Below are 27,846 nucleotides of genomic sequence, written 5' to 3'. Positions count from 1 at the left end.
CACAAACCTAGATTGGAAGCTCAATTCTGCTATGTTCTAGCCATGTAATCTTGGGAGGGTTATTTAATCTCGCTGAAGCTTAGTTTCCTCACCTATAAAATGGGTATATTAATAGCTATGGAAAAAGCTCCAGGTGGACCAAAGCATCTACTCTTTTGGGAAAAAAGAGAAGAGAAAATACAGAGGTCAGAAGTGTTTAAAAAATTGATTTAGTAACTAAGTTAGCAGTTTTGCCCTGTCCCTTTTCTTTGACTTGCCTACTCTGCCACTTAATTACTTAGTGTTACATTCCCTTTGAAAATCTTTATCCTTAACTAAATGTCCTGGGGTAGAAGGACATAATAGACATAATAAGGAAATGCATTCATCCATCAATCCATTAATTCATACAACAAATATTTGTCAAATGTCCTCTAGGTGCCAGATATTGAGCTATGCAAATAATGTTGATTCACTCAATGAATTATTATGCAATTATTTTTAAGTGTATAATTTAGAAGCTTATATGATAATCTGAAACTATGCGTATGATACTTTTAAATGAAAAAAAAGGCAGGATGCAAAATGTGTGCACACTGTAATATAAACAGCACAAATAAATAATAAACCTATATACAGAATAAAAGGCTAAAAGGAAACACACTAGAATCTGAGTCGCGATTGTATTTAGGTAATGCAATTATGGGCAATTTTTAACTGTTTTATTATTTTCATATCTTAGTATTCTCCAGTTTTTCTTTAATAAACATATATTATTTTCTGGAGTTAGAAAATCCTACTTAGAAAAAAATCTACAACTTTGTCTCTGCTGAATAAAGGACTAGGCTAGACAGGGGAATGACAAGGGCCTTTAGGTTGGGGTTGTGCCAGTGGCACAGGGCACTTGGGCTGGCTTTGGTGACCCAGAAAAGGCTGAGAAAGTTGGCCTGTGAGTAAAATGCAGAATTCCCTTCCTGTGCAGGGGCACATAACAAGTTATGACTCCTCCTTTCTGAGGACGTAGGAGTTCTTAGTGCCCCCATTGAGCAGCCAGGAACTTGCTAGCCTGGACCTGTAATCCTCATCCCACAGTATGTGCTCACAAGGGACACATAGGACATCTTTGTCCTCACTCTGACAGTCCAAGACCTACAGCTTGACAGTCTGCTGCTTCTTAAGTGTCTTCTATTGTAATTCCAATTAAAAGCCAAGTATCCTGCTCCTAGCTTGGGTCATTGTCTTCCCAGAAGTCTTTAGCCACAGTGATGAAGTGAATCTGGGGGTTTGCTGATTTTTAGAAGATAGGCTTCAGACCTTCTTAACTTTTTTCCTGAAGCCCAAAAGTGCTTGACACCGGGGCATATAATTGCTACTTAAATGGGACTGTAGGAATTAAAGGCCCTTAAACCTTGTCGTGGATCAGTGTTTCCCAAAGTACAATCCATTGGACCAGATGCATCAGAATCACTTGGAATGTCATATAACAATGCAGATTCCCTGCTCCCACTCCAGTGCTACTAAACAAGAATTTCTGGGCATGGAGACTAGAAAATAGTACTTTTTACAGGCCCTTCATGGGGGTTTTATGCCCATTAAAGCTAGAGAAACTCTAATGTAGAAGAAAGAAGTCTTTCCCTGCAAACCCTCCCATTGCACCCTAGCTACAGGGAACACTGCGGCACCCTAGCCACAAGAAACACTGGGGCAACCAAACGGGGAAACTGGTCACTTTAACCCCACTCTACTTCTTTTGGGTGCATGGGGAAATACGTAGCATGGAAAATTGACCAAACCTTGAAACTTGACTCCTCACAGGGCCTAGGTGTGTTCAAAATGAGCATACTCCATACAAGTCATTCACTTGGATTTTCTAAGAATCCTTGTGTATATGTCTACATAGCACTTCCCAGTCAGGTTATTTCATTTGAACTTTCTACTTGTTGGGTTCCTTGCATCAGGCAAGAGAGCACAGTGGAAAGGGCAGGTAAAATACCAAGAATGAGGCTGGACTTACTGGCTGACTGGCTGGGTGAATGTGTGTCTGCTTCCCAACATGAGCCTCAGGCTCCTCCTCTATGAAGTGGGAATCTCAGTCCTGCAGCCCACCTCCCTCTACAGCAGGCTTGTCCAACCCATGACCCACGGGCCACCTGCAACCCAGGACAGCTTTGGATGTGGCCCAACACAAATGTGTAAACTTTCTTAAAACATTATAAGATTCTTTTGCTGTTTGTTTTACCTTATCAGCTATCATTAGTGTTAGTGTATTTATGTATGGCCCAACATTTCTCCCAAAGTGGCCCAGGGAAGCCAAAAACTTGGACACCCCTGCTCTACAGATTGTTAGGAAGGTCTCTGCATTTTCAGGAATGAGATAACAAAGTATTTATCTCTGGGCCCATGAAGGGAATTGGCAGATCAGCACCCTGCCCCCCAGCATGTCCTTTTGAGAAGTCCTATCAGAAGGTCCACACAGAGCGCACAGGGATCATATTTGTTCTCTAAAAGGGACTCCAAGCCCCAGGACCTCAAGACCCTGACTCCCTGGTTTTCTATTTGTGAAAGACTTAATTGGGCAAATGGTAAACGTGTCAGTTAAATCATGGGTGCTTCGGGGGACCGCTTTGAACCTCAGAAGGGCCTCAGTTTCCTCATTTCTCAAATGGGATTATACAGAGAAATCTTGAAGTTCCTTTCTAGCTACTTAACAGCATTTCTAGGGGTACACTCCTTCCACAGCACTTTTTCCCCATAGCTCTATTAATTCTAAACATTTTCATATCACTGAAACCTGACAAAGTCCTGGCACCATCTTTGTGAGGTAGATATGGGAGAGAATTATTCCCATTTTCTTAGATTTAGAAAAGTGAGGCAAAGTAAGTGACTATCCCAAAGTCACCCAGGGGAGAAGAGATGAGCTGAGACCAGCCTCCACACCTCTTGCCCCCTGCCCATTCTTTTTCGGTACTCCTTGCTAGATCCCAGGAGCTGTCTGTCAGTGTGCTGACACCACTCAGGAAAATGCAAGTTTCATCCTGACACCAGAAAGACAGAGCAACGATTACGCTTCAGTCCCCAAGGAGGCAGAGAAATTGCTTTTAGTTGACAAGTGCATCTCCCACACACATACCCCTCTGGTTGAATGAAAAGATAAAATCAAGTTAAAAATCCCAAATGCTCACTTAATTTTGTAAAGCATTTTGCTCTTTGAGCTAGGGGTAGGCAGGATGAGAGAATTTTCCAACTCCAGAAGTCTCGACAGGGTGGGGTAGGGAGAATAGTGGGAACTAAGGGGGGCACAGAAAAAAAAAAAAGTCAGAAAGAACAAAAAGCATGGGGAGGTTTTCTTTTAGTTTTGTGCCATAATCAATAAGAAAATGGAGTTATCTGAAAAAAGAACTAGAAAAAACTCAAGTGTGTGCTTATGCCTTTGAAAAACTACAAGAGCCGGGCGCGGTGGCTCAAGCCTGTAATCCCAGCACTTTGGGAGGCCGGCATGGGCGGATCACGAGGTCAGGAGATCGAGACCCTCCTGGCTAACACGGTGAAACCCCGTCTCTACTAAAAACTACAAAAAACTAGCCGGGCGACGTGGTGGCGCCTGTAGTCCCAGCTACTCGGAGGCTGAGGCAGGAGAATGGCGGGAACCCGGGAGGCAGAGCTTGCAGTGAGCTGAGATCCGGCCACAGCACTCCAGCCTGGGTGACAGAGCGAGACTCCGTCTCAAAAAAAAAAAAAAAAAAAAACTACAAGACATGCAAGTCACTGACATTTCCATTCTAGATGAAAATTCTATGGCTTCCGATAACAAGAGTTTAGGGGCTCAGCAGGGGACTGTCCACTTCTATGTATTACCATAGACTCCTGGGCTTTACTACTCCTGAAGGTCATCCCTGCAAAGCACTTGCCTTTATATATTTAAGTGTATCAGCTCCCGACGTACTCTCATATGTATTTTCAATCTGAATTGCATACAGCTTTGGGAGGTTGGCAGGACAGAGATTAGCACAACCCTCATTTTATAGAGGAAGAAACTGAAGTTTGAGGAAGGGGAGTGACTTGCCTAAAGTCACTGCCTTTTTTGTTTGTTTGGAACCTGTTCTTGAACCACTTTTGTGCTTCCTTGTTTTGTGCAGGGTTCCCTCTCACACTACCCATATCCAGCCTAAAATCTGGCCTTAGATCTTATATGTCTCTTGACCCCTCCCCTGGACTCCAAAACTTGGAGACTTTCACCTTGCTGAGAATTCCAAAGCCCTTAGAAAACCTGAGAATCTCCTCAGCTAAGAACATTTTATTCTTAGTCGTGAAATGTCATGATATCTGCAACATATTTTCAAGTATGTGTGTGTGTGTGTATATATATATATATATTTGACTCTCTTGCTATCTCTATATGTTTATATATATTCATATTATATAGATAAATATATATCTATATATTATATAGATAGAGAATTTATTGTGCATATATATATACACACACACAAGTATTTATTGTGCTGTTCTTTCAAATTTACCATATGTTTAAAAGTCTGAAAATACAAAGTTAAGGGGAATCTCCTCCCAGGCAGCCACCCCACCGGTTTACTCTAAAATTTGAGAGTTAGTGGTACATCCCTCCCACGGGGCTCTACCTCAGGACTCTGTCAGGATGACCTGGCCCCAAACACAGAACTAGCTCCGCAGGAAGGGAAGGCTACACCTGTGAGTGGTTGTGATGTCTTAGATGGAGCTTGGGTGCTGGTAAGTGGCTGCCTGTACTGCATTGGAGTTTAGGGTGAAGGATTTGATTGCAAAGCAGCTTAAATTAGAGCCCGAGAGGAGTCCTTAAACAAATTCTAATTAGAGCTGGCAATTTTCCAAAAATAATGTTTTATTTAATTTCAAAACTTGCTTATCAGGGTTGAAAGTGCCATTAGAGATAATCTAGTCCAACCTCCTCTCATCACGGGGGCCGGTGGGAAGGGGGCACTGAGATCCAGAAAGGGAAAGTGACTTACCCAACATCGCCTAGCAAGTTAGTGGCTGAAAAGGGACTAAAAGGCAGGTGTCCAGCATCCTAGTCCAGGGTTCGGTCCATTACATCACACTGCTATCCCACTTTGGCTTCCTGGGTTCTTGAAAGGTCATCTGCCCACCCCAGGGCTTGCTTTCTTCAGACCAGCGTGGCACTTGGGGGATTTGCAGTCAGCGACAGTCCCTGCTGCTGGGATCTGAGCCAGGCTCCTGAAGATGGCACCTGTCACATCCCATTGGAATGAATTACCTCCCTATGAAACTGAGAGGGCCAGGCGGAATCTGGGAGCGGCACCTTGAGAGCAGAGTCAGTCCTGGCCCGCGCGGCTAGTGTGCCATGGACATTCAAGGTAGAGAAGGTCATGGAAAATATCCTGAGCACTGTTTGCTGGGGAGCTTTCCACCTCTCTTGGACCCCAAGTGATTTATTGATTATTTTAGGGACAGCCACTCTGGTTTATTGGTTTAGCTGCCATTACTCGTGAGGGGGCTGCCTGCCCGCTGTGTCCCCTGGTCTGTCTACTCACAGGATTGGTTCATGGGACAGCTTAGGTGGACCCTCGTGAGCCTGTCGGGATTAATGGCATTTGACTGTAGATCATGAGAAATCTCATCAGTTGCTGTGGGTGGAGGTGGATGGAGCAAGCAGGAAGAGGGCAGAGGAGAAGAAGGAAGATGAGCAATAGCGGGAGGGGACAAAAGGACGAGGGAGAAGGGGGAGAGGAACGTGCAATAAAGGAATCTCTTGTACAACAACCACTGACATTTCTGAGCCTGTAGCTTCCTCACTTTTAATCATTCCCTTCATTAAGTTCCATTTGTCAATGCAAATGGGTCTTTCTCTGTTATAACTCAATCTTGGGACAACCCACGCCTTAAACAAAGATGCAAGGCTAGTTCCAGAGCCCTAGGTTTCCCTAACTAAGGGGTTGTTTGCCCTTCCCTCCCTGCATTCCTCTATCCCAGGCACCATAAGAACACCAAAATTGGCCCTAGGACAAAAGATACCAAGGACTGACTTTATCTTCTGAGCTACTTTGGGTCTGGGCCCCGCCCAAGGACCCCCTCTTCTGACTTCTGTGGCCCAACACCCTTTCCTGCTATCAAGCACCAGGGCTTATAACTGTCCTGCTGTTCTACCCTTCAGATCCCAGGGGAGTTATGAGATTGAAAACTAAGTGGTAAGGCAGGAAGGTGCCATCAGAGATGCATCTGCCTAGGACCAGAGAGCAGCCATGCTGGAGAAGAGGGGCTGCAGCTGAGGCTGGGTCAAGTGGCAGGACGGCCATTTGATGCATTTGGCAGGCTGTGCACACATGTTGAATAGGTGAAGACCAGGGTATATTCAGAAAGCCTTTCCTTTTGCCCCTAATAAGGAAACTTCTGGCCAGAAGAAACTTAAGGCCCCTAGTGCCTTAACAAATACAGGAACACAAGTCTCTGAGTGACTGTGGACCCTGACTTCATTTTTAAGAGTGGCTCTGGGGTGGCAGTTTCAGTGACAGGGAAGGAAGAGATTGTGTAACATGGGTATAGGTCATGGACTGTAGGCCCTCCTCACTGGACCAGGCTCTGGGGCCTGGTATCCTGGGACTGGGGCTACAGCTCTCTGTCATCTCCCTAGGGAAAAAGCCACAAGTATATTCTCCAAATCACACACCTTGCTGTCCTCAGAGACAGTCCCTCAAATCTACTCAGTGATCATGAGATGCCCTGAAAGTTTTGGGGTCGACAGTGTTGATATTAGTGTCCAAGGCCAGGTTCAAGGACCAGGTGCAGTATGTTGGTTCCTCTGGCTTTTTTGTCCTTTCCTCCCACCTCAAAAGGATCCTCTCTGGGGTTCTCCTCACTAGTATTCTGAAGCTCGGCCCCTTCTGCTGCTGCCACCTCAGCCACCAAGAAACCTCTGACCCTCTTTTACGTCTTCTCTTCCACTGACTCCTTCCTTCTTACGCACATCTCAAACCTCCCCATAAAGCATAATCTCTCACTTAGCCTTGCTCTACTTGCTCATGGGTCTGCAAAACTTCTCAAATGTGTAGTGTCTACCATCAACTCACTATTTTACCTCTTTCCACTCCACTTCCACTCTTGAGGCCTTCCTAATTCTAGATGCAGTGGCTCCTTGTCAACTCTCAGCCCTCTTGGCCACTTGACAGCCATTTGCTACCCCATGATCTCTTTCTCCTTATTAATTGAAAACTCCTCTGCTCTTAGTCAAAACTCCCAGGTCTCATCTCTCAGGATTCTTCTTCTGCGTGTTCAGTAATCCTCTCTGTCATCTACTTATTAATCTTTTCTTTCCCTGTGGGCTTCTTCTTCCCCGTAGTCCGCAAAAACATTGAAACGTTCCTATATGGAAACAATCTTCCCCCAACCCTGCATCCCCTCCTAGCTATCATCCGTCCTTCCTTTCTCAGCCTTAGTCCTTAACACCTTGAAAGAGTATTCTAGATATGCTCACCTTACTTTTCCCCAAACACTCCTGCCATCCACGCAAGACAGCTCCTACCCCCTCCGTATTTGCACACACACACAGCCCCTCTCAATACTGTTACCAATGTTTTTCTGGAGGCCTACTCCAAGGGGACATATCTCTGTCCTATTTTGATTTTCATTCTCTGCACAATGCTACATTGTAAGTCTCTATTTATTGAAACTCACTCTTCCCTTGGCTCTGACGACACTGTGCTGTACTGGTGTTCTTACCTCTGATTTCTCCTTCTAGCTCTGTATTTTCCTTTGGTACCCTAAATGGGAGCATTGCTCAGGTCCTGTCCTCAATGCTCTATTCTTATGTGGAGGGGCTCATCTACTCTGATGGCCCTTATCTTTCTGGATCACTCACAATACCTAAAATAGTGTCCTCCATATAGTAGACACTTAAGTAATATTTACCTAATTGATTAACATTTGTTAATTGCACAATGCCTGGTACACTTCAAATGTTCTGTAAAGACTATTATGGGAGATCTTACAGTTTACAAGCATTTCCTGTGTATTTGCCTGTCTTCATCCTCATCATAACCCTGTGAGGATGATTTTTTCTTATTCTCATTTTTATAGATGAGAGAAGAGGAGGGAGCTAATGTTTGTTTTCTGCCTATTCTGTGCCAAGTGCTTTACACACATTTTAATTTAATTTTCACAACAGCACTGTGAAGTAGGTGTTCTTAGCCACATTATACAGATGGGAAAACTGAAGCTCAGAAAGGAATTCAAGATCACAAGGAGCATATAATTTGCCTCCTCTGCGATTTCATTGTTCTGTAAATTTGATCACACCAAATTTAGTGAGCAATACTGGGGAGGCATATAAAAGGTATCATACAGTGATATTATAATTATTGTTTACATATAAGTATTTTTTGGTTTGCATTCATATGAAATTTAATGTCACGCATATAAAGAGCTGAAGAGGAAAATAAAACCCTTCTATTTCCAAACATTCTCTGCCTTTCCCCTTGCATATTATAAGAAGAAGAACAGATTATTAAATGTTTACCATGTGCCAGGCATTATGTTTAGCGTTTTACATGTGTGCTTTCATTTAATTCTCACCACAACACTATGAGGTGGGGGCTATTATTATATCTCAATTTATACATAAGGTAATTGTGCCTCATAGGAGTTAAGTAACTGGTTCAATGACCCCTAGTTAGTTTCTGAGGTAATTGAAATTTTAAGTCAGGTTGGTCTGACTCCAAAGTGAATATTCTTTCAATGATAGCAGGCTGTCTTTCTAAGAGGATAGGGAAACCAAGTCTCAGAGAGATTGTAATGTCAGGTCTCCTGACTCTACATTTTTTTCCACTTCGCTTCGGCTGCTAGCATCTCTTTGTTGAAGGGACTGCTTTTATTGTCAATAATCTTTCTATGTCTGTGGTCTGTCTCCTCAACTACATTGTCAGCTCTGCCAAACCTCTTTAGATCCCCCACAGAGGGTTCTCACTAAATACTTGTCAATTGATAAGCACGGGGCTCTCTTCGGTTGAGAGAATTATTAATAACCATCAGACTTTGACAAAGCCCTTCTCATCTCCAAAGGAGTTGAGCCCTTGGAGCTTAGGAGATGTATCAATTCCTCGCCTTGCTGCAGCTTGAAGTCAGGAGCCCACACTGCCCGCCTCCGCACAGCATCCATTCTCCAGGGAGCCTCTATAGCGTCAGAATCATTTCACCGAAGGCTAAATTATGTGTGTGACTCTGGGAGAGCGAGGTCTCCGTAAAGGGGGAGAAGAATGTGGGCTGTGGTTCTGAATGCAGATGGACCCTGGGGATGTTTCGCACCATCCGAGATGTGTCAACCTCTAGCAGTGGCACTCCATAGAACAAGCTTTAAAGAGTGATCATTACTGTTATTATTGGGAATATTAATAATATTTCTTACATTTGTACTGTGAACTCCCATTTACACAAAAGGCTCCTGCACAAGAATTCATTATTTTTCATTTGTGCTGGCCTTCCACAAAACCTTTTGGGCTTCGATATTCCCCCAAAAAATATTCCTCTGTCCAGTTTTTTGGGAAAGGGAACCACCCCAGGGAAACAGAAACAGCTGAGACCCTGAGAACGGGAACCTTAGCTGGCTGGGACTGAAGGCCAACAATTGATCCTGCCGAGCAATGAAATATGTTTGGAGCCTGAACACAGATCCCCAATCTCCTTCCTTCTCTTGGCTGTTCCTGGAGCTGGCAGGACCTCCTACCCCAAGCAGAATCTGTAGTTCCTCCCGCAATCAGAATTCACTCTTCCTCATCCCTTCCCCCATCAATGGCCTCAGGGACACTTATGTGGAAGCCACCAATTATCTCTTCCCCTCCTCTAGACCAATTTTCTCATGCATTTGTATGAGTTCACTTAGCATCCTGCAAAGAGACAGGCAGTAGTAATAATCATAGCTAACATTCATGGAGCTTTTACTATAAGGAAGGCACTATAATAAGCACTTTGCATGCATAATTTCTCTTCATCCTCATAATAGTCCTACGAGGAAGGTTTATTTGGATCCCTACTTTAAAGAGGAGGATGTAGTTTCTAGTGAGTAAGCAGCCTGCCCAAGGCCACACAGCTAGCTAATGCAGAGCCAGGATTCAAAGCCAGATCTATGATCCCTTCCAGTATACTGTCTTTCAGTATCGGCTTCCATTTCTTGATAAAAACAGTGGGACCCAGAGATTGGAAGGCCATGTAGCATTCAGAGGAAAGAGTCTCAGGAAGTCAGGAAATAGTTTTCCTCCAATTTCTGCCAGTAACAGGCTAGATGAGACTAGGTGAGTCACTAAAATTCCCCTGTTTCTGAATCTGCAAGCAGGGTCCACAGTGTGTGAGATGCGAAAGTGATGAGCCAAGGAAGGTTAATCTACTCCAAATCTATAGAGTTTAAAAGCACCATGCGAATGCAAAGTGTTCCTTATCATAATCCTTAACATTATTATTCCAGCCTATTCATCTACCAATGAACCTGGGACACAGTGCCTAGCTCTGCCCCTGGATTCTGGTGCCATTTAAGTGCCAAGACAAATGGTCTCAGGGAGTCAGGGGTGATCCATTATCTGGATATGGATTATTTCTCAGGAGTAAATTGTTAGCCCTGTCAGGTGGCTGATGAATTCTCCCACTGCACCTGGGGCTCATCACTCTGCATGGGACGTGCAGGGAATGCAAGCAGCACAGCAGCTGGAGTCACAGTGTGACTCTGCAGATGGGGTCCTGGGGGCGGGGAACAAGGATGTGTTTGTTAGGTTCCAGGGAGCAGCAAACGACCCCACCCATCCTTGAGTGAAAAGACAGATAATGAACCCCACCCACCCACAGCCCAGCCCAGGGCAGAAAAGGGTAACTCCTTCCCTCTCCTGATGTCTGAAGCATCTTTGGGGAGAACAAAGCACAAAAGAGGCTGATAGATTCATACACAAGGAGGTACTGACAGAGAGATGAGAAGAATGGGCAAGAGAAAGAGAAACAGAAAAACAAGACATGGAGAAAGACAGGGAAAGAAAATGAATAAAATGAAGGATCACAGAAAAGAGACACATGGAGGAAAAGGAATACAGTTAAAAGAGAAACCCAGAAATAGGAGCTAAGAGGAAAAGAAGAAAGAGTAAGAAGTAGCTAGTGCGGTGGCTCACGCCTGTAATCCCAGCACTTTGGAAGGCAGAAGTGGGCCCACGAGTTCAAGACCAGCCTGGGCAACATAGCAAGACCCCATCAATAGAATTTTTTTTTTTAATTAACAGGGTGTTTTGGCATGCACCTATAGCTCCAGCTACTCAGGAGGGTGAGGTAAGAGGATCGCTGGAGCCCAGGAGGTCAAGGCTGCAGCGAGCTATGATCATGCCACTGTGCTCCAGCCTGGGTGACAAAGTGAAACCCTGAAAAAAAAAGGAAAGAAAAGAAAGAAAGAAAAGAAAAGAAAAGAAAGGAAGGAAGGAGGAAGAAAGGAAGGAAGGAAGGAAGGAAGGAAGGAAGGAAAAAGAAAAGAAGAAAAATAAACAAAAGCAGACTCAGAAAGAATCCCCAAAAATGGGAAAAGTTATATAGAGAAAGAAAAAAATAAGAAAAAAGGAAAATATATGGGAAAAGACAAATCTAGAGAGAAAACAAGTAGGGGAAGAGAAAGGGGAAGAAATAAATAAAATACAAAAGAAAAGTATATAGAGAAATATAAAAATAGAACAACCAGAGATAAAGGAACACAATGAAAGAAAAAAGGATGAGGGAGATAAGAATACTGGGAAAAAAATAGGTGAAAAATGTTAAGAAACATGGAAGAGGAGATTGAAGTCTTTAGGAGGACCAGAAATGATTTTTTTTCTCCCTCCCTCCCACTTTCACTGTTAGCCATTCTTGTGGTGTAAAATCAGTCAGACACAGTCACACATTCTGAGTCAAATAAGCACATGAAAAATAGCACATCTGGACACAGAGGAGTTGAAAGATTTGAGATGTAGGCAGCGACAGACTCACAGCAGAAAGAGAGAGCCAACCTGAACACAGGATGGGCTCCAGGCAGAAACTGCCAAGGAACTAGATATACCACTGCAGAAGATGACACAAAGGCACCTCAAAAGATGGACATGTGAATAGACAGGTACACAAGCAGACATCCACCAGGGTGGGAGGAGGAGGTTTGGCCTAGCTCCGTTCCTCCTCTCTTCTCTTTGCCTTTGTGAAATACTCTAATAATGGGCATTTACCATTCTGGGTCTCCCGCCCTTGGGATTTTCCTTTAGGCTTCGTGAAGGTTGGTAGCAATGTGTTTCATTTAAATAAACTCACTCCTGCTAGGGTCTGTTAGTTACTGTATCTCCCCTCCTGGGAACAGACTTCTCTCACCAGTTTAAATGATCATATCCAAAAGACCCCTTTCAGGCATGAGTGTAAACGGCTGAATATCAGTCCCTTGGCTAAGACAGAGTTGGAGTCTGTCTTTATGCTTACTCTAAGACTAGAACTTTTCCCCCCAGTATGCCATGATCCTCCTTAACTTCACTGGACTTTCCTTTTCACCTCTGCAGTTTGAAGCAGATGAGAAGGGGAGGCTACGCATCAGGATCCCTACTCGAATAAGAGGAGTGTCATAAGATTTCCTTGGCTAAAAAGTGTTTCTTGCAAAAGCGAAGTTTGAAAATCTCAGGGTTACACAGGGCCGGATGAATTCTAAGGGTCCTTCCAGCTCTGACATTCTGAAATTCTATGACTAAGAGCTAATTTGTTCAAATCTAAACCCGCAGTAATTGCACAGAACTTGATTGAATTTTCTGAGCAAATATGGCGTCACTGTCTGCCCCAATAAGTATTTAGCCATGGCCCCAGTTTAATGATTTTGTGCAGTATCAATATTTCTTGGTGCAGTTTCCAGCACTGACAGGTAGGTGCATGATGATGTGAAACATGTGGGCTCAAGATGCCCACCCAGGAAAGCCACAGGTGGTTGTTGGTGTGTCCACCTGGCTTGGGCTGACACACAGACTGCACCAACTCCTCTGGCTAGTGCTGGGCACATGCAGGGGTAGCACAACTGCCTTTGAAAAGGGCATGCTGGTTGGGTGGGTGGATCAGGTTGCCCTAAAAGCTCAGGGATGCTGTAGCCAACGGATCACAAAGAGAATAGCAGTGAATGGGGCTTGCTTTGTACAACTTCACTTTGATACAAATCATCCCTGAAGGCTACTGCCTCACTTAGTATTTCATTCATTCATTCATTCATTCATTCTACAGAGAGTGCGTGCTCTGTGCCAAGCTCTGTGCTAGAACTAAGGATAGAGACATGAACAAAATGCAGTCCAATATCTCCCAAAAATCTCATTTGTGAATCAGAATTGTGGTACAGTCAAGGGGGCAGTATGTGAACCAAAGTCAAAGAATACTGATGCTGCTCAGCATCAACAAACTTAGGCTATGGATAAATATTTATAAGAAGAAATAATTTGGTAGGAATATTACTATATATGCACACTTTTAGTTATTCCCACTGGCAAAACTGATGAATCAGAGACCTTTTTTTGTATGCAATATTCAAGACGCAAAGAAGTCTTATAATTAGCTCAGGTAAAATAACTTGATTGTTTCCTAAGTACAACTCTGAAAAAGTACAAATTAATTTAATACTTTTTGATTATCTTTTAGTTACACATTATCCATGATAGGGTTTTATTTGTTGGTGATGGTTTGAGAGCATTGTGTTTTGGAGAGAATTGAAACATTTACTGGAAGAGAAAGGAAGATCGGTTCCTCTCTTTGATGCTGTCATGACACTAAGCCTATCATTCCCAAACAGAGATACATTATATATGTTTGTGAGTTCTCTTGATCATTTGTCTTTTATATATTAGACTTTCACACATGCACCAACCATACGCAAAGCACCTTCTCTGACACGTGCACTGGGCCACGTATGGGAACACTGGAAAGATTAGAGCATAGCCCCTGCCCTTGAAGGGCTTCTACTCCAGAAGGGGAGCCAACAAATAACTCAAGGACTTTATGATGAGTGGCATAACAGAGGTGTGGACAAAGGGAAGCTGAGAAGAACAGGAACTAAGAGATGAGGGTACGTGGAGAAGCTTTAAGAGACAAGGTGGCCTATGGTGGGGTGTGGTGGAGAAGGTCTGAAGATTGACCCTATTCATCATTGTGGGGCTAGACGGAGCCATCCTCTTTCTCCAAACTCTGTTTTGCTTTGTTTTAATCAGTAGAATGTATTTGTGAGAACCATAGAACTACACAGCAAGCAGATCAGTCTGTAGCTAGGATTAGCCCAGTAGCCTGCATCAGTTTAACTGCTTCAATTTAGGATGAAATATAGCCACTCCTTTTGAAAAACACAATGCAGGGAGGTGGGTGGTCAGAGACTGGCTCCTATCCCCTAACCTTAGCTTCTTGAAAATCAGATTTTCCTTGCCTACCCAGCACTCCTGTCTAGCAAAGTTATTCTTTTATGGGGGCAAAGTTGTTTGAGTAGCACTGGGTATCATGGTAGCTTTCAAATTATTCACATTCCAAAGGAGGTTTAATGATTTCCAAGATAATTGGTTGTAGAAATAAGTCCTTCTAAAAACCCAGCAATAGAATGTTCATGATGCCACAGGATGATTCAGAACATTTGGCCTTAATTACTTTGATTGTCCGCCAGGATTTAATATATGAATATTACATTGCAATCTTCAATTTAATTTCTTGTGTAAATGGATTGTGGCAGAATCCGGTAGTCCTGAACTGGCACATAATTCAGCGTGGGAGACACTATCTTAACTCATCTCATTACTCAAGCCATTTGTTGTCCTTTAGGCTTTGACAGCCAGGAGATGGGAAAGTAGCAGAGGTGATGTGATCTCTCAACCTGGGTCCAGACAGACATGAGCCATAGTCTCTACCGATTACGTTGTTACACAGACACAGACAGCACTTATTTTCAGAAGAAAAAAAAATGCCCCAGTCAATATGCAGCTGTGTGCTCTGGTCTTTCTTAGCATAATGGAGTGGAAAAAGTTGGGGCATGCATGCAAGAGACCTGAGTTCTAGTCCTAAGTTGACCACTAACTTGCAGTATGATCTTGGGCAAGCCACTTAATTTCTCTGAGCTTCCGATTCCTCGTCATTAGAACTACATAATCTCCAAGTGCTTTCCAGAGTGAAGGTTTTCTGACGTATTAATAGCATGTGGCAAATCTGACAGTTTTGGCACCATGGCTAAAAGACGGTTGTTTCTATCCATCTGTGACTAATAAGCAGCCCCCCAAGAATGGGCAAAGTTTGAGGGAAGGGAGAGCGAGACAGGGCAGATAAGTGCGAGGGAAGAAGGAAGGGAAGGTGGAGAGAACAGCCCTGCAGCCTTAGTGAGCTATCCCTCAGGGCCTAGGTGAGCTTGTTAGGACCTTAGCAAAATGGGGGACATTTCAGCCTGGGAAGCTTGATGGAAATTACAGGAATAAAATGAGACTCAAAAAAGCATTAAATGGGAAGCCACAGTGCTGGAGAATTTATTTGTACCACATACAACAGAGAGCTTACATCTAGAATGCATAAAGAACTCCTAGAAGTGAATATGAAAAGGACAATCTAGTAGGATAAAATGGACAAAAGACTTAAATGGAAATTGTACAAAAGAGTATATCCAAAAGACCAATGAACATATGAAAAGATGCTCAACCTCATTAGTCATCAGAGAATTGCAAATCAAACCACAATGAGATACCACTGCACACCCACCAGAGTGATTAAAATGTAAAAGTCTGACAATACTTACTGTTAATAATGATTTGGCACAATGGAAGAGTGCAAATTGGTACAAACTTTGAAAAACTGGCAGCATCCAGCAAATGGAATGTGTGCTTATGACTCAGTGATTCCACTACTAACAGAAATGCAGGCACATGTGCACCAAAAGTCAAACAAAAATAACCATAGTAGTGTTAGTCAAACAGCCCCAAACTGGAAATGCCCATCTGCAGTAGAATGGTGAACTCAATTGTGGCATATTCACAAAAGGGAATATTATACAGCAATGAGAAGGAACAATATCAGTTTTATGCAACAACATGGATGAATCTCACAAACATAATATTGAATGAAAGAAGCCAGAAACAAAAGCATACATACTGAATTATTACATAAAAGTCAGTAACTGGCAAAACTATAATGTTTAGGAATGCATGCTAAGGTGTACAAGTATAAATAAAAGCAAGGAAGTGATTTTTGGAAAAGTCAAAAAAGTTGTTACCTTTTAGTAGGGGAGAAAGGAATTATGATTAGGGAAGGGACACAAGTAGGGCATCAGGGATGCTGATAACATTCTATTTTTAACTGGGTAACAATTAACACAGGTGTCTCATTGAACAAGTGTGCATTTATGATTTATGCACTTTTCTTTATGTGTGGCATATTTCACAATTTAAAAATAAAGCTTTAAAAATACAGAGATTGAAAAAAGTCAAAGCCAAATCTTTGTTTCAGACTAATGTGACTCCAATTTCTGTCCATTCTCTCACGACCCTGCAGATTCTAGACTCTTGGCAAAGAGAGGACAGAGGCTGTATCTCATTTCTCTCAGTATTTGCCTGCCAAAATCTTCCAACTTTAAAGCTAACCTGACTCCAATTAGTACCTAACAGCCACCAGCCAATTGACTGCAGTTAAAGACACCTTGTTCCAACTGCTTTCTAGTTTCCTCTCATTTCCCCATTCTCAAACTATTCTTGTTCCATTTCAGTTCCATCTTTCTCCTGAGTCTTTATTCTGTCTTCTGTTTGCAGCCCTGTTCCTTCCTTATGGACTAATGGCTGAGTGACCCAACTGGATTTCCTTGGCTTGAACCTGAGCAAGCCCTCTCTCTCTAAAGACTTGAATGCCTACTCCCTTCACTGAGTGGTTTCTTCTGTTCCTGGCCAACTCAGGTAGGGTATCTACCACCTCCCCCTCCCTAGATCTTATAGGGTTAAAGTGCCTTATCTCAAATCCTTGGGGCCAGATGTTTCAAAATTCAGAATTTGGGGAATTTTATCAAGCTAATCATGTGTATTTGCCAATATCACATAACACCTCTCGCAGGTTGCGGCATAGCTCCCCATAATCAAATACATTAATATTTTTGTCATGAAATATATGGATGTTCACACTAAGTGGGATAAAGAAAGACTATCATAATATAAGTTAAAATGAGTTTTAATGTCAAACTTATGAGAAAGTTTTTGGTTTTCAGAGCTTTGTGGTTTGGGAAGTGAAATAAGAAATAGGAGCCCAGTGCTTGTTTGGTGGATGGATGGAAGGATGGAAGCATAGAAAGACACAATGAATTACATGTGTTTATCATCCCAAGTGACAAATGTGCATTTAACGAGAGTCTTCATCACTTTAACCAATTGTGGGCACATCAGATTCCACCGCTGGCAAGAGAAACACTAGTAGAAAAATCCACCACATAGGTCTGCTACCAGAACATGGATGGCCTGCCTGGGGTCAAGTGGCCATCCCTGGGCCTTTCTTCTGCATAAAACATCCATCCAGCCCCTTTTCCTGGCTATGAGTGGGGTAGGCCTAACTAGAAGGGAAAGTTACGGGTATGGCAAGTACCTGGGGCTAGTCTGTTGGGTCCAGTTGGAAAGGAATGGATGGGCTTCAAGCACCAATTTCAGGTGGCTCTCCTTAAATAGTATTGTTCTCAGCAAGGCTTTGCAAAGGTATTGAGTGGAATTAGTTCAAGATCACCCTTCCCAGCAAGTACTCAGAGTGCAGTAAGCATATATTTCTAGGAAAGGGTACAGTCAGGTGTTTTTTACTTCCAGCCACCTGGGAGTGTGGATACTATAGCTTATTGTCCTGGGATGCTTCAGAGGCAAAGCAGTGAGTTCCAGGAGAGGCTAGCAAGGGACTAGAGCATGAGTCAAAGCCAAACCTTCAGGCTCCCCAACCCAGGAGACACCAAAGAACCATGGGAGACCTCATCAGGAGAAAACCACGCAGCACTTTCAGGACCGATGCCTAGAGAAGCTCAGGGGAAGGTGGATTTGAGGAGAGGTTAGGAGGCTCAGCCTTAGAGCTTCAGAAAACTGGGTTGTTTGCTCCTAGAATATGGAAACTGAGTCACCAGGTAGGCATCTCCCATAGCTCTGCCCCAGGCTTTTCAATCTTAAAACAGTGAGACAGGACTTACATGAGCCCTTCCGTCTTTTTCTGCTCTGCTTTCCAGAGTTCATAAATCTATGATTCTCTTTTAAATAATCTTTGTCTTTTTTTCTCATAAGAGTAATACATGCTCCTTGTTGAAACTTTGAAAAGTTAGGTAAATATATAAATGTTAGACTCACTTATCATCCCACCCACCTCTTACACATTTGAGTGTATTACCTTTCTGCTTGCTTGCTTTTATTTTCCATGTCTTTATAAAATTGTGATCATAGACTTTTGTATTTTGAGTTAGACACTTAAGTATATTGTGAGCATTTCCCATGTCACCACAAAAGCTATCATTCTAGTCTAATTTGAACATCCACCAGATATTGTGGGGCACACTTAGCAAGGATAAAATGTGTAGCCTGCCTTTATGGAACTTATACTCTTGTTGAGAAGATGAGGCTGATATACATGGAACCAATAGTGATAAATACAAATGGAATATAATGAAATGTCACTTTGAGGGATAGGCTGGAAAGACAGTAAGAATCCAAAAGAGGGAAAGATTGATGTGGGTAGCATTATAAGTGGAGGCTCCTGGAGAAGGCAGGACTTAAATTGGCCTTTAAAGGATAAGAAAAAGGAGAATGAGAAAGATAGAAGCATGAAGAAAACAGACACAATGGGGGAAAGTTGGATTGAGTAATCCCAAACCCTTTATGCTTATCATTGTTGTTGATGATACAGAGCTACCCAGGGCCAGGATTTCAGGACTGTTCAGGGTCCCACCTAATATATGAACAAATAAACCCAGGTCTCTAACCTAAAGGGAATTTGGAGGCTAAATGCATGAAAAATGAAGCACTGGTATTGACATGGCAGTAGCTTAGACTCAGACCTTTTTCCACTTAGTAACTGACTTGCTTCTTTGCTGCATCTTGAACAGTGATGGCTCAAACATCACGGTGCTAGTGGCCAGAGTCACCAGTTGTACAACTTCCTAGCTAGATAGCTGATTACATGACTCTAGAGCCCTAGTCACAGTCAATTCACTACTGTGGGTTGGTAATCACAAAAAGAGGGTAAACAGAGAGCAAGCCCATGTCACAAGCCCCTTCTTCATACACTGAAGACACAGCCAAAAACTTGTTGTAAATATTAATTAAGCCATTAATTTGTGATCTGAAGATCTCCCCAGTGGAACTAGGACTTTCCTAAGGACAGAAAACCAGTGGTTTGAAGAACAGTAGAAATGTTCATGAAATACCACAGTTTAAGATTCATTTGTGATGCATCAGAAATGCCCTTGCCTATGGTCAGGAGACTTGCCACTAACTAGCTATATGATTTTGACCAAATTCTATTACTTCTTGGAGTCCATCTCAGTTTTCTTCCTCATCTGTAAAATGCGAACTGTTTCAAAGTTCCCTTTTGGCACCAAAATTCTATGAACCTACAATGTATTTGGACCACCACCACTTTTCAGATTTCAGGATCCCCTACAACAATGCAAATAACCCTAAGAAAAGGCTACATCTTACCCTGTGTTGCCAGTCACCACCATACCTGGGAATCGAAGTCCTTTGGGGAATGGGACCAGGAGAACGAGCAGGCCCAGCCCGAGGGGAGAGGCACAAAAAGGAGAAGTGGGTGGACCCCAAGATGTCACCAGTTAAGCAGAGAGAGGATCTTGATACCTCCTCCTCTATCTGCCTGTCCCCTGAGTGCCCAGCAGCAGGCTGTGCTTTACTGCATGCCTACGTAGGTGCCTGCTCACCACAGGGTGCCCTAGCTGCCAGCATGCTATTCCAGGCCAATAGGAGAACCCTGAGGTGAAGTACCCTGGGGCCAATCATAGGTGGAAATATCTCTTTAATGGCCAGAGAGAGTGTATCTTTGGCTGCTTTTCATTGGTTCAGACCAACTGAAGGCTCTCTGGACTCTCAGCCAATGCCGAGCCATCAGCCAACAGGAATGGGCTTTGTTGCTGGATCTTGTTTTTGTCTAGGGCTGATGGGTAACTCTGCCCCAAGGGCTGCCTTGTCTCCTCATTATCATCCCTGACTGAAAACTTTTGCCATGAACACAGAAGGCATGAGCAGTGGGACTTAATCAAAGCAGCTTAGAGGTAGGCATGCTTGGGGCCAGGGGCCATGCCTGGGCCCAGTCCTTGCAGGTGAGTGCAGGTGAACCAGCAAAGGGAGAGAATAAACAAGTAGAATTGGTGGGCATGGGCACTGTGGGATTAAAGCTAAGGGCAGATCTTGACAGATCAAACTCTTCCTTCCTTCCCACAAGCCATGAGTATCTGAGTAACTTGTCCACAATCCTATGATTCCCTCTTTACTCTTTCTCTGTAGCTCCAACCACAACCAGGGAGGGTTTCCTCCCAAGAAAGTAAGAAAAGCTTATTGGAGAAGGTGTGCCGGCTCCACTTGCAGGCTGGATTCCCTGACTTAGGATGCCCGCAATGGTGAGATATAGACTTGGTGACTCCAGCCTTCAGAGATACATGGATTCCATAATATTTGCTTCTAACATCTCAGACTATAGTCTGACTATCTCCTCATATGCTTTAAGGAAGGCTAGGGTTGTGGGTTCAATCCTGGGTGAGCTGGATAGCCTTCTTCACTTTGGTCTCTGACCATTGACACAATTATTAGTCCCACCCAAGGGCAAAATCTCTAACCTGAACAGTTATTTAAGCAATGTGTACACAGGAGGCAGAATGAGAGAGTATGGAGGATACAGTGAAAAGCCTTCCCTGTTTCTGGAAACATTCAGTCTTACATCAAACACTCACTGAATGCCTTTTATGAGGCAGACAATCTACTGGATGCTAAGATAACAAAAAGGAATAAAACACATGAACTTTTGGTGAATCTCACCAGGGCAGAGCCAAGGGGAAGAGTGTGTTTTAAGCACTGGTGATTGACTACCTTTAAAAATTGACCTGAAGTTATAGTTGGCTTTGGAATCCCCCAGAACTGGCCCTTAGTAAAACTGATCACAAATGTCTGTTTACAATGCCCCTTAAGGTGCTCCCGTATTAAAACTCTCTTTCAGAAAAAAAAAAAAAAAAAATGTACTTCAAAATTTATGTAAGACCTTGGGCAAGTCAATTCTCAATCCTCCCCTCCTTAAAATAACAAGCTTAGGCTTGGGGCTGTGAAGCCCTTTCCAAATCTAATAGACCCTCTAGGAGTCTGTAGTAGCAGTCATTTACTCATTAGTATAAATTTAAGTAGCTATGTTTCTTCTCCCTGGATTAGCTATATTTTAAGCTTTGTTCCCAATTGTGTAATGAAAGACTTTGTCACTTAAAGATTTTGCAGGGATCTGCCTACATTTGTGGAAGGGAAATGAAGATTAAAGAGGTATAATAAACCTCCCCAATATCCTAACATCCTCTTTCCTGGGCTCTAGGGCCCTGCACTCTGTTGAGGTTAATCCCAACAGATTACTTAGTTACTAATAAAAAGAATCATTAAAAATAAAAAACTAAGCCCTATTGGGGGCTTACAATGATCTAACACCCAGAAACTGTTGCAACAATGAACCTGAAAAGCCTAGTGAAAAGTTCTGAGCACATTTTATGTAGGCGCAGGATGCAGTAATTGTAACAGCACTTTGCCCCTTGCTCTTCCTTCCTGTCTGTTTTGGCTTCCTTTGGAGCCTGGATCTCAGTCCTACTGGCCACAGATATTTTGAATGATTCAAGGTCAGGAAAAGGGACAATGATTCAGAAATGCACATCATTCCTTAAGTACATTTAATTGTAAAATACATCTAATCAGTCCGATCCCCATGGCAGCTAAGAGAAGCAAAGCAAAGCTTTTGCATTTCACTCCAAACCAAAATAAGAAGCTAAAGGCGGATGGGGGAGGGGATGGGATCAATGAATCCAATCAATGGTCTATATTAATGTTTCTTATATGATAGTGCTGATTTGCAGCTTTCCAGGTGCCAAATGGCATCTGGGAAACATTACTCCATCCCCCAATTGACGTAATAATTAGATTGCATAAATGGTTCCTCTGTGCTCACTGCCAGCCCAAGAGACAAATGTTATTGGTGAGCCAATCAATCTTTCCCCCCGTTAAAGTTTCAACCTGCGTCAGCAATTATGCTGTGGAGGTCGAAAGCCACCCAAATGAGTGAAAACTGGCAAAGATGAATTTCAGGAGTGGATTATACTGCACTATTTCCCAGCAGAGTGTGTATGGTCAGAACCTGGACAGGTACATGAACAGATCTGCAACTGGATATACCACCAGGAGCCAGAAGAGGAAAGAAAGTCTAGTGACATCTTCTGCAAAATTTTGCTTTTCTTTATTCCAGTTGTCTCCTTCATACTTAGATAAACCAAGGGGCTGAGGAGAGCATGGCAGGGGAAGGCATTAGTAATTTGTTATTAGTCTTTGTGATAGGCTGAATAATGCTCCCCCTCCCATAAAATCCATGTTCTATTCCCCAGAATGTGCGAATACTATCTTCTATGAGACTTTGCAGATGTGATTAAATAAGAATCTTGATATAGAGAGATTACCTTGGACTAGCCAGCTGGGACCTAAATGCAATCACAAGTGCCCTTATAAGTGTGTCAGAGAGAGAGATTGCAGACAGAAGAAGAAGAGAAGGCAACGTGACCATGGAGGCAGGGATTGGAGTGGCGTGGCCTCCAGCCAAAGAATGCCAGCAACCACCAGAAGTGGGAAGGGGCAAAAGATGCATCTCCCCTAGAGCCTCCAAAGGGAGCTCAGCCCTGCCAGCACCTTGATCTTGGCTCAGGAAACATATCGGACTTCTGGCCTCCGGACTTTGAGATAATAATTTTCTATTGTGTTAAGCCACAAAATTTGTGATAATTTGTTACAGCAGCCCTAGGAAACTAATATAGACCTCCATTACTAAGCCCAGGTCACAGGTAGAATGATAAACAACCTTCCTGTTGTATTGTAAAGAGCATCAAAATCCTTCTCTAGCCAAAATAGGCCCTCCATCTATCATGATGCAATGTCAAGGACTAGGAATCCAAAATTCACACATATATGTCAACATTACTACTTTTTGAGCAATTCTTTCTTGCTACTACATTGCAAACAGTACACATAAGCCCTTGTTTTACACTAGTCCTTTTGCATGAATTTATGCATCCAATTAACTCCAGCCACCAGGCAGGCCTTGGGGGACAGGGAGGGACACTGAGCAGGTAGGGAAATACGGTAAATATGTCTAAATTGAAACCACTATTGGGCTCAAATCAAATCTTTTTTAGTAATAACACTAAGTAGGGCCTTTAGGAAAACAAGTCATGGCAGAACTAACTTAATTTACTCTTCTGATAAGGTTACAAGGCTTGTAGATCAGGAGAATGTTGTAGACAGGATGCATCTGGATTTTAACAAAGCTTTTGACTTAGACTCTCAGGAGCCCTATAGATAAAGTGAAGAAATACAGACTGGCAGGTGAGACTCCAGAGGTAGCAGGTGGCTGCTGATATGTGGATCAGGGTCTCTAGGACAGGTCACAGATCTTTATATCAGTGTCAGTCAAGTCACCATTCTTATCCAACAGCTCAGCCAGATGGCATGCTCTCTGAGAGTGAGGATGCTGGGAAACTAGAGGATCTAGCTAACAGATTGGATGGGAGACTCAGGATCCAAAACAATCTCAGTAGGCTGGAGCATGGGCTGACCTCTGTGAAATGCAATGTCCAGCATTAGGAATTCAAAATTCACATGTACAAAGACAGGCTTATATACAGAGCAGCCGTCAGCATAGAGAAGGCAGAGGAGATCAGTAGGCACACAGCTGGATGAGTCAGAAGAATGGTGAGGCTGGCAAAAATAAAAAAAATTTAAACAATAAAAGCTAAATGTAGCTGAATCTGCTTCTCTGGAAACAAGAGAGAACATGCTAAAACACTTGATTATTTTCCATTATCCAGGCCATACTGGGTTCAGTTCTGGGCAAAATTCCTTTTATCTCCCAGATGTATTATTTTTAAAAAAATAAATAAAAACAAAAGGTGGAGGGGAAATGGAGAGATGTTGGTCAAAGGATATAAAGTTTGTTAGGAATAAGAAATTCTGGAGATCTATTGTACAGCATAGTGACTACAGTTAATAATAATGTATACTTGAAATTGCTAAGAGAGTATATTTAAATATTCTCACTACAACACACTAAGTATGTGAGGTAATGGATATGTTAAATAGCTTGATTCAATCATTCACAATGTATACATATATCAAAATGTCACATTGTACATTGTAAATATGTACAATTTCTATTTGTCAATTACATCTTAATAAAGCTGGGGAGAAAAATACAAAAAAAAAGAAAAAAAACTTACCAAAGTGCATAAAGTGAAAATTGACAGCTTTCCTCCCTCCCAGTACCTAAGGCCAAAGGTAATTACTGTTAACAGAGTACTGAGTATCCTTCCACATTTATCTACAATTATTTATGATGTACAGTTATTAACACAAATGAAAGCATGCTATATATATTGTTCTGGCCTTGCTTTTGATTTAGCAATGTAGTCATGAGCATTTCCCATGTCAGTGATCATAAGAGCTAATAATTACTGTACATTCCACGTACCAAATACAATTCTATAAATACTTCATATTTCATTCAGTCAAAACTCACAATAACTTCCATGAGATGAAGAATATTTATTATTCCCACTGTAGAGAAAAGAAAACAGTTCAGAGGACTTTCCTAAGATTACAGTTATTAATGTCAGAGGTTGGATTTGAGTTCAGGTCTGTCTGGTTCCAGAACCTATGCTCTTAACATCTACACCAGCTGCCTCTTAGTTCTTTGAGGGCAACCTCATTAAAAAAAAATACAGCATAGGAGTTATTGTATTCGTATCATAAATTAATTAATCTTATGTTAGTGGACATAAGATTGTTCTGTTACTGAAAGATTTTTCAGAGCTTTTAATATGCTAATGTGCATTATGAACCTCTTAAGAGGTGGATATAGTAGGCTACGTGTCCAAAACTTCCTTAACCATGGCATCCTTTTTCTACAGAGAGTACTTGAGACACTGGAGCATTGGGGATCAGATTTTGGTGTGCATCTGCATCATCTGGGATGCTTTTCAAATGCAGATCCCCAGGCCTCGACTAAAGTGCTTCTGATATGGATAATTTATAGACCACACATTGACAAATACTGCTGTGTGCTATGGGATTAATATTTGATGTGTAAAATGAATATGAGTGGCTACATAACCACAGTTTTATCGATCAAAGACATGACTAGCTGGGAGACAGAAACACTCTTTTCCCTCCCCTCCTCAGGTCACCTAATCATCAGAACCTTATTCACTCCAATGCAAGAAACCCACATCAAGGATGCATTAATCTGGCATCCAGTGAGCTAAGTTCCCAGGAGACTAAGCCACCAGTGACCATCACACCTCTCCACCTGCCTCAACGAAGAACTCTGCCACTACTGGAAGTATAAGACAATAATAGATTAAAATCAATTAATCAATAAGTTAATATTCCATGCATATGCTAACTCTTACTATTGGGACCTCTTCTTTTCAGTTTCTATCATCTACAGATACATTAAGAATAGTCAGTTTCGTTTCCTTCCTTCCTTCTTCCTTTCTTCCTTCCTTCCTTTCTTTCTTTCTTCTTTTTCTTTCTTTCTTTTTTTTTTTCTGAGACAGAGTTTCACTCTGTTGCCCAGACTGGAGTGCAATGGTGCAATTTCAGCTCACCGCAACCTCTGCCTCCCGGGTTCAAGCAATTCTCCTGCCTCAGCCTCCTGAGTAGCTGGGATTACAGGCATGCACCACCATGTCCAGCTAATTTTGTATTTTTAGTAGAGACAGGGTTTTTCCATGTTAGTCAGGCTGGTTTTGAACTCCAGACCTCAGGTGATCCACCCGCCTCAGCCTCCCAAAGTGCTGGGATTACAGGCGTGAGCCACCGCACCTGGCCTAAGAATAGTCAGTTTGAACACAAACATTTGCAGAACAAGAATTAACCCAATAAGGACAAAAACGAATATGAGAGAAAAAAATGTATTATGTGTTTTTTAAACTGTGAGTTTGGAAAAGTACAAGATGCCTGCTTGTGCTCTCAAGTGATTTAATATCAAATCCCACTCACCATTCCAGGTTATTGCTTAAGGGTCACCTGAGGTCAAAGTGGAGACAGGAGAGAAATGACAAAGGGGGAAAGGACGAGAGGGTGAAGACATATATCAGACTGCTCAAAGGAGTGCTTAGCAGGGAGGCTTCTGGAAACATTCATCTCCAGTGAGTGGACAGGGGGGCTTACTTGAGAAGGAGCCAGAGTAGCCTATTGCTATTCAACCCCAAACCCTGCATTGAGACCCCCTCCACAAATCACATGCTGAGATTTCCAAAATACCCTTACCCTTAGAATCTCAAAGGATTCTCACTTCAGCTGCAAGAGGCCAAAGGGGCATTACTACACACCTTATTTGACAAGTGGGGCTTTAAAGTCAACAGTGGTTTGGAAGAGGCAATGCCTAGTGTAGAAAAGGAAACTACACAGATCATGATGCAGTGGAAAGTATACTGGAATTTATAAATTTACATTTAGTAGAATCTCAAACATGTCAAATTGCATAGAAAAAAAGCTGGAAGGAAATATGGATCCAATATTGATCGTTATGGATGAATGACGTTTTCTTCTTCATACATGTCTGGGTTTTCCTCTCCCCTCAAACATTTTACAATGGGCTTTGTTGTTTTTATACATAATAAAAAGGTAAATACCAAATAAAAATAGGGCATAAGCCTAAAATTCAAGTTCCATCTCTGCTCCTCTCACTCTCTGAGACTCAGTTTCTACAACCGTCCTCAGGGAACTAAGGTTGGATGGAAATATTGACTGAGAGAAAGGAAAGGAAAGGAAAAGAAAGGGAAAGAAAAGAAATGGAAGGAAAGGGAAGAAAAAGAAAAGAAAGGGAAGGAAAAGGGAAGAGAAGAGAAAGGAAGGGAAGGAAAGGTCAAGACTGAGATGGTGGTCTAGTTGAGGTTATCTTGGAAAAGGAGATACTGTTCTCTGACCTTAGAGATGGTGGCTATGATAATGCTTTGCAAATTGTCAAGAGCTATTATGCAAATGAAAAGACTCATTGCTCTTAAAGACCCCTGCTCCCCATCATACATATGGGTGCATGCATACACTCTCACACACACGCACACACACCCCTTCCCTAAACTGCTTGAACATTTACACTTTGGCTCAATTTTCTCTTCCATTTTGGCGACCTCATTACCAATTCCAGGCAGAGTCTGTTCTCTGCTTGTCACTAGCCAATCTAGCTACCTTGGATTCCCCAGCATATCTGAGATTTTTCCCCCATAGACTGTTCTGTCATTAACAAGTGTCATCTACATAACCCAAAGCCATATCCCAGAGCTCTGCAAGAGCCAGCATAGTGACTAGAAATGCAGCCTGGTCCAACCAGGACAGGATCTACATTTCCTTATTTCAAGCCAGATTAATTATCTCATTAATGATAATTCCTCACCTATGCCCAGAGTCTATGCTTTGCAAAGAAGCTGTATATTCTGTATCTTTCTGGGGCCTCACAGCAGTACTGGAAGGGAGGCAGGTCAGAGATGGACACTCTTGTTTATAGAACACAGAGAGGGCAAGTGACCTGTTATAGAATCACAGAGAGTGAGTAAAAGACAGTGTCAGAATTGAAATCCAACTTCATCCCATA

General features: G+C 42.5%; 1 long non-coding RNA gene across 1 annotated transcript in view; it reads left to right on the top strand.

Annotated features, from left to right (window-relative positions):
* LOC117077313 overlaps window positions 1-27,846 on the top strand; it is a 41,822-nt gene that overhangs the window by 1,868 nt on the left and 12,108 nt on the right. The window contains exon 2 of the long non-coding RNA XR_004434732.1: window positions 16,755-16,895. This is a non-coding gene — a long non-coding RNA (uncharacterized LOC117077313). The remainder of the gene's footprint in view (window positions 1-16,754; window positions 16,896-27,846) is intronic.

This window comes from Trachypithecus francoisi, unplaced genomic scaffold (genome assembly GCF_009764315.1).
Source record: "Trachypithecus francoisi isolate TF-2019V2 unplaced genomic scaffold, Tfra_2.0 Lachesis_group6, whole genome shotgun sequence".
NCBI classification, from domain to species: Eukaryota; Metazoa; Chordata; class Mammalia; order Primates; family Cercopithecidae; genus Trachypithecus; species Trachypithecus francoisi.
This window is presented reverse-complemented; position numbering and strand designations above follow the sequence as displayed.